Below are 14,788 nucleotides of genomic sequence, written 5' to 3' on the forward strand. Positions count from 1 at the left end.
ACTCCTTACTCTCTTACGGCTGCTAGACGCAATTTCTGTCCCGGCTTTGTAAATTACAGACATAGTCTCTTACACAAATAACACCACTACAGTTAGGCATCAGCACTCAAGACACAAATGAAAGGGTACTTAGACTTTCCCTCATCGTTATAATCATTTTACTTGCAACCCCACAACACTTTAAGTACATAATCACAATTTTTATATTGACTCTACTCAAGAATTCGAGTCTATAGCTATGCAACTCTTCAATTTCCCCCTCAAAACATGTGTGTTACTAAGACTTCACACAACCATCATTTTTTTCATCACCCAAATCAAACAATGATATAATTTCAACATTCCTAATTTCAAGAGTCAGTTCAAGCAACTCTTACATCTATGGATACCATAAAATAGGTTTAAGAACTTAATTTCTTCTCCCATAAACATATTTTCATAAGTTATACCCAATTTAAAGAATTTATACCATAAAATCATAACCCACATGAATCTACTCCATAAATACTCCCAAAGAGATAAAAGAAGAAGCTAAAACCATACCTTTAGTGCTTAGAAAGGAGAAAATTTAAAACCTTGAAGAAGAAATCAAACACCGTGACATGGATTTAAAGTTGAAAAGGTGTTAGGACTTAGGAGAAGAAGGAGGTTAATCATTCTTTTTCTTTTTATTAGATGGAATGGGGATTTGGGAAAGGGTCAGGGTTACGTATTTGGGTAAAAGTCCAGTAAACCCAACTTTTTAATGAAAAAAAACCTTACCTAGGTCTGTGACGTGCCGCTGTCATGGATTCCACTATTTGATCCGAATTCGAAATCCCACCGAAAGCCCTTCTCAACACCAAGTAAGGGATGTGGAGATGTCGTGGACGCTACTATTTCCTACAAAAAAAACTAAAGTTAAATATACAATTTAAATTAGCCAAAATTTAAATTACAACTTAAAGCTACAAAAAATAATTAACCAAGTTCAAAAACAAAAACTAAAAAAACAAAAGAAAGAAAAATTCTAGCTAGTGTATATAATCATGGGTTGCCTCCCGTGTAGTGTCTAATTTAATGTCGTGACATGAATCATCTTTCATATCATTCATTGTTAAGCTCAAGCATATATTCTTCATGATCTACTTTATTTCTGAAGTATTTCACCCTTTGTCCATTCACCTGAAACGTACATTGTTTATCGGTGCTCCATAGTTCTATAGCTCCATGCTTGATCATGTAGACTACCTCAAAAGGTCAACTCCATTTTGACCTCAACTTACCTGTGAACAACCTTAATCTAGAATTAAACAACAATATCTTCAAATCTATCTCAAAGACTCGTGATGCGATATGCTTGTCATACCAATACTTTATCTTCTCCTTATACAATTTTGCATTCTTATAAGCATGGAGCCTGAGCTCCTCTAATTCATGTAGATGATCAATTTTTTTCCTCCTAGCTAACTCTAGATTAAGGTTCAACTTCTTTATCGCCCAGTAGGGCTGGTGTTCTAGCTCTGCTACAAGATGGCAAAACTTACCAAACACCTTATAATAGGGAGAAGTCCCTATTAGTGTCTTATATGTTATCCTGTATACCCATAGTGCATTATCTAGTTTCATTGCCCAATCCTTTATTTGTGTATTCACCATTTTCTATAAAATCTTCTTCACCTCATAATTGTACACCTCTACTTGTACTCTTGTTATGGGTGGTGTATTGTAGACACCTTGTGATAGACCCCATATGTAGCCAAGATATTATTTACCAATTGATTGATAAAATTCTTCCCTCTATCACTGATTATTGCTCGTGGAGTCCCAAACCAAGTGAAGATGTTCTTTTTTAAGAACTTAAGCACCACTTTAGAATCATTAGTAGGCAGAGCCACTGTCTCAATCCATTTCATACATAATCTACCGTCATGATGATATATTGGCTTCCATTGGATGGTGGGAAAGGTACAATGAAATTAATTCCCTAAACGTCAAATATTTCGACCTCCAAAATATTGTGCAATGGCATATCATGCCTTTTGGATATAGTTCCCATCCTTTGGCATTGATCACAGCTTCACACATAAATAGCATCATTCTGAAATAAAGTTCACCAGAAAAAAACTAATTGGAGCACTTTATGAGCTATGTGTTGACCTCTATGATGACCACCATATGCAAAAATATGGAAGCTATATAGCACTTGCCGCACCTCAGACTTAGGAACACATCTCCTTATCTTTTGCTGGGTAATTGTGCCAGGTGGACATACTCTACTCACCAAGTAGTTGATAAAGTCTACACACCAAGTTAATTCAGTCACCTCAAGGGCTAACAAAATTTCATCAGGGAACTCCTCTTGAATATACCTTTAGTCAACAATATATGATGAACTTTCCAACCTGGGCAGGTGCTCTGCTCTCTGATTTTTATATTCCTTTCGATCATTAATCTCTATGTCGAACTCTTGAAGAAATAAAATCCACCTAATCATTCGCGACTTTGCATCCTTCTTATTAAAAAGGTACCTGATAGCAGTGTGGTCAGTATAAACAACAACTTTAGTCCCTACCAAGTAAGACCTGAACTTGTCAAAGGCGTAGACCAAGGGTAGCATTTCCTTCTTTGTCACTGTATAGTTGGCTTGAGTTGCATCCAGTATCTTTCTTGCGTAGTACATAAAATGAAATACTTTCTCCTTCTTTTAACCCAAGGCTGCACCTACAACAACATTATTTGAATCACACATCAACTCGAAAAGAAGCTCCTAATTTGGAGAAGTCAGGATTGTGGCTTCTATTAAATTCTTCTTCAAGGCCTCAAAACCTCAGATGTAGTACTCATCAAAGTCAAATTTCACTTCTTTCTTTAGTATACTTCATATAGGTCTTGTAGTCCTAGAGGAATCCATGATGAATCTCTTATAAGACCTAGTGTGGCCAAGGAAACTTCTCACTCCTTTTTACAGAGACCGGAGGGAGCAGCTTTTCAATCACCTCTAACTTTTCATGATAAAATTCCAACCCTTTCATAGAAACCTTATGGCTCAGCATAATCCCCTTCTTCACCAAAAATTAGCATTTCTCCAAGTTTAGGACGAGATTAGTTTTCTCACATCTTACTAGCCTAGTCAAAATTTTCTAGACACATGTCGAAAAACTCCCCAAAAACTGAGAAGTCATCCATGAAGATCTCTTCGAGTCTTCGACAATGTCATGAAAAATGGCCATCGTGCATCTTCGAATATGGCTGGAGCATTACACAGTCCAAAGGACATATGCTTAAAGACATGTATCCTATAAGGAAAAGTCAATGTAGTCTTCTCCTAATCTTCTAGAGCAATCACAATTTGATTATATCCTAAATATCCATAAAAAAAATAGTAACACTCCTGCCCAGCCAACCTATCCAACATTTGGTCAATAAAAGTAACTAGGTAGTAGTCCTTCCTAGTAGCCTCATTCAATTTCTTGTAGTCCATGCATATGCACCACTCTGTGACTATCCTTGTCAGTGTCAGCTCAATTATTTTCATAGGTGATCACTGTCATGCCTCATTTTTTTGGCGCACACTGAACCAGGATGACCCACTTACTTTCAAAGGTAGGGTATACAATTCCTACATCTAGCCACTTAATGACCTCTTTTTGTAACACATTCATCATAATTGGATTCGATCGACACTGAGGTAGTGTACTAGGCTTATGACCTTCCTGTATGAATATCTTGTGCATGCAAAAGGCTGGGCTAATACCATGTATGACAAATATTTGCCAACTATAGCCTTCTTCCTCCTTTTTTATATCTCCAAAGATATTTCAACCTGCACTTTAGGCAAAGTTGTAGAAAGGACTATTGGTAAAGTTTCATTGGCACCTATGAACGTATACTAAAGATGAGAGGGAAGATCTTTTAGCTCAAACTTAGGTGTTTTTTCAATTGAGGGCTTGGGTGGAGGACCGAAGAATCTTTTCAATGGCTCAACATGCTTTCACAACATACTCATATTGGGAACATCTACAATACTTGACAACTCCTAGGCTTCAGCTTCCTATACTATATACTATCCTGTTAGGATTTTCTCTAAAGAGTCCTTTGCTATAACATACTGAGCTACTATTTCTCCATCAAGAACTGTAATTGCTGACAGCTTCTGATAGATCACAGGCAACTTTATTACCTTGTAAACATCAAAGACCTTTACTTTCCCATGAGCCCTTATTGTTATTCTACCAGCAACCACATCAATTAATGCTCCTACAGTTGCTAAGAAAGTGCATCCCAAAATTAATAAAACTTATGGGTCATACTTAAAATCCTAGATGACAAAGTCTATGGGGAAGATGAAAGTTCCCACTTGGACTAAGACATCCTCAGTAATACCATCAAGCCTAGATACAAAATGGTCCGGTAGTTGCAATATTATGGTAGTAAACTTTGGCATTCCCAATCCTAGTTTCTAAAATATGGATGTAGGTATCAAGTTGATACTTGCACCCAAATCACATAATCCTCTCAACTTTGATGCACATACTAATTATGATTTGCACCATGAAATTCCTAGGATCTTTCAACTTGGTAGTTAGGTGAATGAGGAACTCAAAAGTACCTCAAACAAGCCTCTTATCATTTTTTTAGCCTTTCATAGGTATTGAAAATAAATAAATAAGCAAAAATTATAATAGTAAATCTTCAACTTACATATGTCCAACAATACCTCTAACTTTTAGATTTAATGGGGCTAAGATAAGTCCCTAGCTCACCCTCAATCATAACAGAAAGAAATGTCATAGTAAGTGTCTAAATATCTCAACATATCATAAGCTAGATAGATAAAGAAGTATTATTCTCAAAACATGAGAACTTACCAAAAGTAGCCTTCAAACAAAATCTCAACTACCACATGAAGGCGAAGAAAGAGGAGCACGGATCCCTACATGGTGATATCATATAGGCAAAAGAGTATGTGTTAGTACTTTGAATGTACTTAGTATGTAGGCATGCATTTCAAAGTAAAACATTTAAGACATTTATAAGGTAAAGTATATAAATGGGTGCATGCATGAGTAATCAAGTAGATATCATTTAAATCATGCATATGTAGATATATACATGCATGAGTAATCATGTAAATATTATGTGAAATGTTCATTTGCAGAAATTTGACTATAAACGAAGTTAAAACCATGTGAGCTATTACATTAAATCCAACATAACCCCTACGTTGGCTAGGGATTGTACTTGCCTAGGGTAGAACTCAGTCAACTTTACATTTTAACTTTAACTTTAAGGGATTTCATAGACCCATTAGCCTAATCCTACAAGGGGGGATCCTATATTGGCACATAGTTAATGAGACAAGGGGTTGCTACTAGGATTCCCTTACCGAATCCCACCTCAATGCCCCATTCGGTGCTAAGTGAATCCCATGAAGTGGTTTAATACTTCAAAATAGTGATAGCATATAGCTCGAGAATTTAAAATATCATATTCGGTGGAATAGCTCATTAAAAGCTTTAGAGATTCAAATATGCAAGAATTGTCCTTGTAGCATAAAGAATTTATCATTCATAGCATTTCATCATTGTTTTATTTTATAAACTCCTTTTTTATCATAGACATTGCTTTCATAAATATTTATTTGGAGTCAAAGATTTCAAGTTAAACTTCATTAAAAATATAGTAAACGTAGGTGGATTTAAATCACTTCAACTTTCAAACAAGTATGTAAATAAAATTGTGCATAAACACTTTGAAATTCATTAATGAAAAATCATGATTTAAACAATCCACCATGAATTTTAAGATCCTTTAAAGAGATAAATACAGAAATTACTTGCAACCCATCAAATCATACATATGAAATCATTTTGCATCAAAATAGTCCAATAATCATTAATTTAACCATGATTCATGCTATTAAGTATAAATAAGAATTACTCATAAGAAAATCTTGCCTAAAAGAAATAGATTTAGTTGAAAGAGTTTTGAGGTACATGGGTGGAAAAAAACCTATGGATAAACACCCACTTACCTTAGAGTAAAACTTGAAAATAATTGGGTTAATAAACATAATTTATCATATAATCAAAATACTTTAGGCATGAGAGTGGAAGGAATACTCTCATTGAAGTCTTACATACCTGGAATCTAAAGCTTTACTCAGAATCGAAGGACGTGATGAACACTCTTAAATCCTAGGCTTTTCTCCTCGCCAGAGCATTTTATGTACTACCCGGAGTATATGAATTACTGAAATAGTATTTCTACACTACTAAGAACTAAAAATATATTTTGAGAATGAGTAAAGAATTATATAGAGAGAAGAGTTGCTTGAAAAATCTTGATGAACAAAATGATAAATTAAGGTGGGTATTTATATGTGTGAAGGAGGGACCTAACAATAATTAAAATAATTGTAAATGAATCTGAAAATTTAATAGAGGATTGTGATATCATAGGCGATGTCAAATAAAGGACTATTGATGTCATGGGTGATGTCAAATGGATCTAGATCTTCTATGATTGGTGAGATGAATCTTCTTTTTACGGACTACCCTTTTTCGTAGCTATGTTTGAATAAGATAACTTTCTAATTAGTATATATTGTCTCATATGAATTGTAGATCTATAAGAATTTTTTCATTTCATTAAAGAATCAATTGATTTGGAGTATTCTACAGTGAGATGTGATTTTTCGTCTACAAATACTTTATTTTGGCACAACACCAGGTCTTGAAATATTAATTTATTTGATCTACTTAGCCTCTGAATCTTAGGCTATGGTCTTTAAAAAATATATAGGTAATGATGTTGGGGTTATTAGAAAATTTCAATCACCTAATTTATACCATACTTATGAAAAGTTATGCCCAAAATACAGAAGACGTATCATTTTCATTGAGAATTGAAACACCATATACATCATTTTTAGGAGGTTTTACATTATCTCCCTCTTGGGAACATTCGTCCTCAAATGTGATAAGGCTTAGGTTGAGTAGAGTAAAGTATAAACCAATAGCCTATCATTAATACAATAGTGCAATTTAAAACATCATTTGAAACATATTTCATAACGTTGCATGCATATGACAAGAAAAGTTAAAATGCAAGGATTTTGAGTAATTGAGCATGGACGATTTAATACCTTAGATTTGGTAGAGGAAAAAAGATGAGGGTATCACTTAATCATATCCTCTTCCGCTTCCCATATATCACTTTCTACTTGTTGATTCCTCCAAAGGACTTTAACAAATGCAACTTCTTTGTTCCTCTATTTTTTAACTTACCGGTCCAAAATTTCAACCGGGACTTCATCATAGGTCAAGTTTTCTTCAAAATTCATTACTCCTAAAGGATCAATAGAAAAATGATCACCCACACATTTTCTCAACATAGACACATGAAACACTGGATGAACCATGGCCATTTCGAATGGAAACTCTAACTCATACACAACCTTGCCAACACGTCTCACAATTCTATAAGGCCCTACATACCTAGGGCTCAATTTCCCTTTCTTACCAAACCAAACCACACCCTTCATGGGTGAAACCTTTAGATACACTCAATCATCCCCATTAAACTCAAGATCCCTTCTTCTAGTGTCGGAATAGAACTTTTGATGACTTTGAGCCGGCTTCAACCTTTCTCTAATAATCTTCACCTTCTCTAAAGCATCAAATACCAAATTGGGGCCCAAAAAGTTCATCTCACCTACTTTGAACGAACGAATCAGGGATCTACATCTTATCTTGTACAAAGCCTCAACCGGCACCATCGCAATACTTGAGTGGTAACTATTATTATAAGCAAACTCGATGAGCGGTAGATGATCATCTCAATTACCTCTAAACTCCAACACACAAGCCCTTAACATATCCTCTAGGTTTTAAATTGTCCTTTCGGCTTGCCCATCGGTTTGAGGGTGCAATGCAGTGCTTAATTTTACCTTAGTACCAAGGCTCTTTTGAAATGATCTCCAAAAGTAAGAAGTGAATTGGGTACCACAATCCGAAATAATGGATAACGTCACACCATGAAACCTCACCAACTCCCGAATATACAACTTGGTATAGTCTTTGGCACTATAGGAAGTCTTAACCAGTAAGAAGTGACACAACTTATTTATTCTATCAACAATTACCCAAATTAAATCATGAAGCTTCCAAGTATGAGGTAAACCATCTACAAAATCCATATTCATATCTTCTCACTTCCAAGTAGGGATTTCAATGTCTTGGGCTAGGCCACCCGACCTTTGATGTTCGGCCTTCATTTGTAAATTTGTACATGCGGACATGAACCTTGCTATGTCCTTCTTCATGCCATCCTACCAATAGAACTCATTTAAGTCTCAATACATTTTCACCGAACTGGGATGAATGGATTTTGTAGAATTATGAGCCACCATGAAGATCAAATTCCTTAGACCATCCACATTCGAAACACATAGCCGACTTTAGTAGTATAGCACCCCATCTCCCCCTTGGGAAACAATCTCTACCTTCTTTTCCTTCACCAACTTCTTTAACTCAATAAACGTTGGGTCAAGATCTTATTTTCACTTAACATCAAACACCAAAGAGGATGTAGACTTTTTTTGAACAACCATACAACCATCATCGGTACCATACAACTTCACCCATAATTTAGCCAACTGGTGAACATCTTTCACCAGATCCCTCTTCCCTTTATCAGCATAGGCCAGACTCCCCATAGATACTCTACTAAGTGCATCGACAACCACATTGTCTTTACCCAGATGATAGGGTACACTCATGTCATAGTCCTTGAGGAGTTCTAGTCACCTTATTTGCCTTAGAGTAACGTCAGTTTGGGTGAATACATATTGAAGACTTTTATGATCAGTATACACATCCACATGCACCCCATAGATGTAATGCTGCTAAATCTTCAAAGCAAAAGCAATGGCCGCCAATTCAAGGTCATGGGTAGGGTAGTTACACTCATGCACCTTTAATTGCCTAGAAGAATAGGCTATGACCTTGCCATTTTTCATTAGGACCAACCTAAACCAATCTTTGTAGCATCACAATAAACCACAAACCCTTCTAATCCTTTCAGTGGAGTCAAAATAGAAGCGGAGGTAAGTCGATCTTTCAAGATCTAGAAACTCTTCTCACACACATCTATCTATATGAATTTGGCTTTCTTTTGGGTCAATTTCATCATAGGATAGGAGATGGAAGAAAACCTTTCGACAAACCTTCTTAGTACCCGGCTAGACCCAAGAAGCTCCTAATATTTGAAGAAGATAACAGTCTAGGCCAATGTTTGACTTTCTCCATTTTCCAGGATCAACCTTAATGCCATCACCAGACATTATGCGACCAAGAAATGTCACATCCTTCAATCAAAATTCACACTTCCTAAATTTGGAAAACAATTGCCTATCCCTCAATGTTTGAAGCACAACTCTCGAGTGATTCTTATATTTTTCCTCACCCCAAGAGTGAATTAAAATAACGTCAGTGAAGACTACCACAAAATTGTCAAGGTAAGGTTTGAACACCCTATTCATCAAGTCCATAAACACTGTCGGCGTATTCGTCAACCTAAAACTCATCACCACAAACTTGAAGTGACCATACCTTATTCAGAAAGCCATTTTGGGAATGTCACACTCCCTTACTCTTAGTTGGTGATAGCTAGACTGAAGGTCGATGTTGAAAAAGTTACTTGCCACTTGCAATTGATCAAACAAGTCATCTATTCTTGGGATTGGGTACTTGTTCTTAATGGTCATCTTATTTAATTATCGGTAGTCTATTCACATTCTAAGAGACCCATCATTCTTTCTCACAAATAACATGGGAGCACCCATGGACAAATACTTGGCCTTATGAACCCCTTTTCTAACAAGTCCTTCAATTTTTTCTTCAACTCTTTTCTTTTGGAAGGGACACCGGAAGGTCATTGGGGAACTCATTTACTCCAAAAACTGACTGAAAAGGAGGACTTTTGGAGTCAACATCCTAACCCTCACAATATGGTAAATACAACCCTTAGAAATTAATTTTTAGGCCTTAAGATAAAAAATGAACTTATCCTTCACTACCGAATCATGACCCTCTCATTCAATAATGGACTCATTTGGAAATTGGAAATTGGAACTTGGCTCGACGACAGCATAAGATATACATGTAACCAATCCATCCCAAGAATGACATTTAAATCTACTATGTCAAACTCAATAAGTTCACAAGGAATAACTTTATGCAAGATAGACACGGGACAACCCCTATAGATATTTTTGGCAACAACCGACTCACCAATGGGGGTAAAACCTAAATAAGGCTCTAATAATATTTTGGGTGACATATAAAACCTATTAGCAAGGAATGGAGTAATAAATGATAAATTTGCACCCGGATCTAATAATTCATACACATCAAAAGCAAAGACCTTTAACATACCGATAATGACATTGGGTGCGTCCTCAATCTTTTGTCTCCCATGCAAGGCATAAAAGCGGTTAGTGCATTTTCCACTCCTTGGGCTTGTTGACCATGAGACATCTATCCTTAAGGACTACCACCACCACCTATAAAATCCATAGCATGGTGTCCTGGCTTGCCATACTTGAAGCATGTATTGTAGCCGACTAAGCATTTCCTTTTTTGAGTCCTTCCACATTCCTTTCAAGAAGGGAAAGTTTGAGCACATCATTCTCTCTTGGAACCATAGGAATAGGGTCACCCTTTTCCTTGTTGAACCTTAGAGAAGGAGTATTAGTTGAACCTTGTCTAACAAACTGTTGCCCACCTTGGCCTTTGCCATTGTTACCATAACCAAACCTTTGAGGGTTAAACCCTCCACCATCTACTCTAGCCTTTTTGTACCCCCTTGGTCTCTCTCTTGGCTTCTCCATAGGGTCCTCATCTAGTTTAGAACCATCAAACTCGGGTGGATTCAAACTTTGGAAATCCTAAATCCTAGAGGTTGAATTTTACATTTGGAGAGAAGGAACACCTTGATGCCCTTAGTTGTCTACGACTTGAGCCAATAACGTAATTATATTTCAAAACTCAGCATGGGTTACCCCTTCCTTATAAACCAAAGTAGTTGGTCCCCATCTTCAATCCTTTCTCCTGGAGGTTCTCTTCCATGAGTCATTATCTAGAGAACACAAAATGGGTTGTTAGTTAGAGGAAAGCTTAAAAAATTCTAATGCATAACATGAATTTGAAAGAAGTGAAAAGTTTCCTAAACGTCCCATAGTCTCCTATTCATAATTATGGCAAGCTCACAACCATGAAAAATATCCTATTTGACGTGGTATGTTGGACTCTGAATAGCATTCAAAACCTCAGTCTCTGATTCAAAGTTTGACACGATCCAAGCCTAGGGCCTAGACACAACATGGCTAATGAGGAACCCGAAAATATCTCAAACAATCCTCTTAGCATTCTTTTAGCCTTTCATAGGTAATGACAATAAATAAACAAGAGAAAATCATAATAGTAAATCGTCAACTTACATATGTCAAATAATACCTTAACTTTTAAATTTAACGGGGCTAATACAAGACCCTAGCTCACCCTCAATCATCATAGAAAGAAATGTCATAGTAAGTGTCTAAATATCTCAACATATCATAAGCTAGAAAGATAAAAGAGTATTGTTCCCAGAACATGGAAACTCACCAAAAGTAGCTTCCAAACGAAATCTCAACTAGCCACATGAAGGAGAATGAAGAGGTGCACTTGTCCCTACATGGTGATATCATATAGGAAAAGGAGTATGTGTTAGCAATTTGAATGTACTCAGTATGTAGGCATGCATTACAAAGTAAAATATTTAGGACATTTATAAGGTAAAGTACATAAATGAGTACATGAATGAACAATCAAGTAGATATCATTTAAATTATACATATGTGGATATATACATGCATGAGTAATCATGTAAATAGCATTTGAAATATTCATTTATGGAAAGTTGACTATAACCGATATTAAGACCATGTGAAATATTACATGGAATCCAACATAACCCCCTACATTGGCCGGGGAGTCTACATACCTAAGTTAGAACTCCATCAAATATATATTTTAACTTTAAGTTTAAGGGTTTTCATGGATCCATTAGCCTAAGACAACAAGGGTTCCTATGTTGGGACATAGTTAATGAGACAAGGGGTTGCTACTAGGATTCCCTTACCGAATCCCACCTCAATGCCCCATTCAGTGCTAAGTCAATCTCATGGAATAGTTTAATACTCTAGAATAGTCATAGCATATAGCTTGAGAATTCAAAACATCACTTTCGATTGAATAGCTCATTAAAACCTTAAGTGATTCAAATATGCAAAAATTGTCCTTATAAAATAAAAATCCATCATTCATAGCATTTCATCATTCTTTTATTTTATAAGACTCCATTTTTATCATAGACATTTCTTTTCATAAACATTTATTTAGAGTCAAAACTTTCAACTCAAACTTCATTGAAAATATAGTAAAACTAGGTGGGTTTAAATCACTTCAACTTTCAAATATGTATGTAAATGAAATTAGGATATGATGTTTTCATATGAAATGTAGCTCAAGAAGTCTTCTTTAATGTCGTTTAAGAATAAAATGATTTGTAGTATGCTACAGTGATATATGAATTTTCTTCCACAAATACTCCATTTTATCATAATAACAAGTCTTGCAAAGATTAATTTATTTTACCTACTTAGCCTCCGCATCTTAAGCTATGAGCACACAAAAATTGTAGGTAATGATATTGGGGTTATTTAGAAATTTGAATCACCTAATATAGACTAACATATGCAAATTTATACCCAAAATACAGTATTATTTTCATTGAGAATTGAAACACCATATACAACGTTGTGTTACACTTATTTTAAATTCTTGAACTACACTCCTCAGTGAGTGCCACCATTTCATATTTAGCCAACCTGCTCTTGTTAGCCATAATATCTTTCATGTATTTGGCATACTTAGGAATTCCCTGCAAAATATCAATCAAAGGAAAGTTAACAGGTACCTACTTTAGGAATTCAAGAAACTTACCAAAACACTCATCCTTCTTTTGCTTTTTGAACTTTTGTGGGAATGGAGAGGTGGTTTTGCTCTTGGTTCATCATTAACTCTTGGCTCACTCGACCCATCTTCATCATCCATCTTTCCCTTTTCTTCAACCATTTTTGTTTTAGAAGCAAACTCCTCTAGTGGATGAGTACTATGGGTACTTACAACATTTACCTACTTTGGGTTTGGGTCAGTGTTAACCGATAAACCCTCTTTTGGGAGAGAGTTCTGAGTAATAGAAAACTGCCCAAACTACTTCTCCAAATCACGGGTAGCCAACTGATTATTGTGTTCATCTATAACTAACTTAGACTGGTAAGCCATGATTTGTTTCAGCATATCTTCCACACTTATATTTCCGTAGTTACCTCCTTATTGTTAGTTAAGGTTGCAATCTGTTTAGTTAAGGCCGTTACTGCATCCAACTAAAGCACCCCAGCTGTTTTTCTGTACCACAAGTCTATTGTTATTTCCATTCTACTCAGGATTTCATAGTGATATGCGATTTAGCAAAGTATACAGTTCAGCATATGACTCCTCTAAAGCATGTCCACCTACAACAGAATCAAGAAGAATCTTTGCATTGGGTTACAAGCCTTTGATAAGGGTATAGATAAACACTTTGTTGGTTTGGTGGTGATGAGGACTACTAATCAACAAATACTTAAACCTATCCCAAGCTTGGTATATATTTTCTACTCATTTATGTTTGAAACTTAATATCTCATTCCTCAACTTTGTTGTCTTTCCCAAAGGGAAAATCCTTTTCAAGAACTTCTTCTCTAGATCGTCCCATGTAGTGATGGAATTAGCAAGCTCAGACTTCACTCACCGCTTTGATTTCCCTAATAGAGAGACAGGAAACAAGGTAAGCCTCGCATAATTAAGATATACCCAGTAGGCATGTAGGTGTCACTAAACTCCAAAAATTCTAGATATGCACTTAGAGATCCTCGTGAGGTAAACTGGTAAACTTCCCATTAGCATGCAAAAGTGGCACCATGTTTTGATTTAGTTCAAATATACCCCAGCTACTAGTTTTGCGATACTGGAAGTAATATTTGTTGTGAGTAAGATTGTCATATTGCACACTATCATAGGTTCCATTTCCTCCATAGCCTCTAGTACATGCTTTACTTGAGGTACTGATATTGTAGAGTTGTTTGTCTACTTTGTTGATGGAAAAATAGTTCTAGATCTTCCAACAACTCTACAATTTCTCTATCTCTTTCCAGTGTAGTGACAAAACTTACCTTCAAGAAATGAAATCTAAGACCAAATTGTCAACACTTTCACAAACAATTAAGAAACTCAAAAATTAAATATTTGCTCATTTTAAAGTCTTGAACAACTGTGCTAAAAACTTGTTTCTCCCAAAAGACACACAAGTGTACGTGGTCAACCAAGTAATAGAGTGACTCTTTTGAGATGGATTATCGAATCCAAAGGACTTTAATTTAACGAACAATCATTTCCTAGTGTAACAAAAATTAAATGTGCTTATATGAGAAAGTTGTGAAAATGGGTTTATCTAATGATGTTATACGATTAACCTTAACTAACTACCTAGAAAATGAATCTATTTTGAACAAGGTTTTCACAAATTGAGAGAAATTCCAAGGTTGCAGCACAAGCTGAGTTTTCATTTTTCAATGGGAACAGACTCTACACGAGGCTCCTACCTCTCGTGCACAGCCAGGGGTTAAGTAGTACCCCCAAGCCTTATTATACATAAAAAG

At 35.8% G+C, this 14,788-nt stretch overlaps 1 non-coding gene across 1 annotated transcript; it reads left to right on the plus strand.

Annotated features, from left to right (window-relative positions):
• Positions 1-13,680: 13,680 nt before the first annotated feature.
• On the plus strand, positions 13,681-13,787 carry LOC129881334 (small nucleolar RNA R71). Its single transcript, XR_008765559.1, has one exon. It is a non-coding gene; the product is annotated as a small nucleolar RNA R71 (small nucleolar RNA).
• The last annotated feature ends 1,001 nt before the right edge of the window (positions 13,788-14,788 follow it).

Source organism: Solanum dulcamara, chromosome 2 (genome assembly GCF_947179165.1).
Source record: "Solanum dulcamara chromosome 2, daSolDulc1.2, whole genome shotgun sequence".
Classification (NCBI taxonomy): Eukaryota; Viridiplantae; Streptophyta; class Magnoliopsida; order Solanales; family Solanaceae; genus Solanum; species Solanum dulcamara.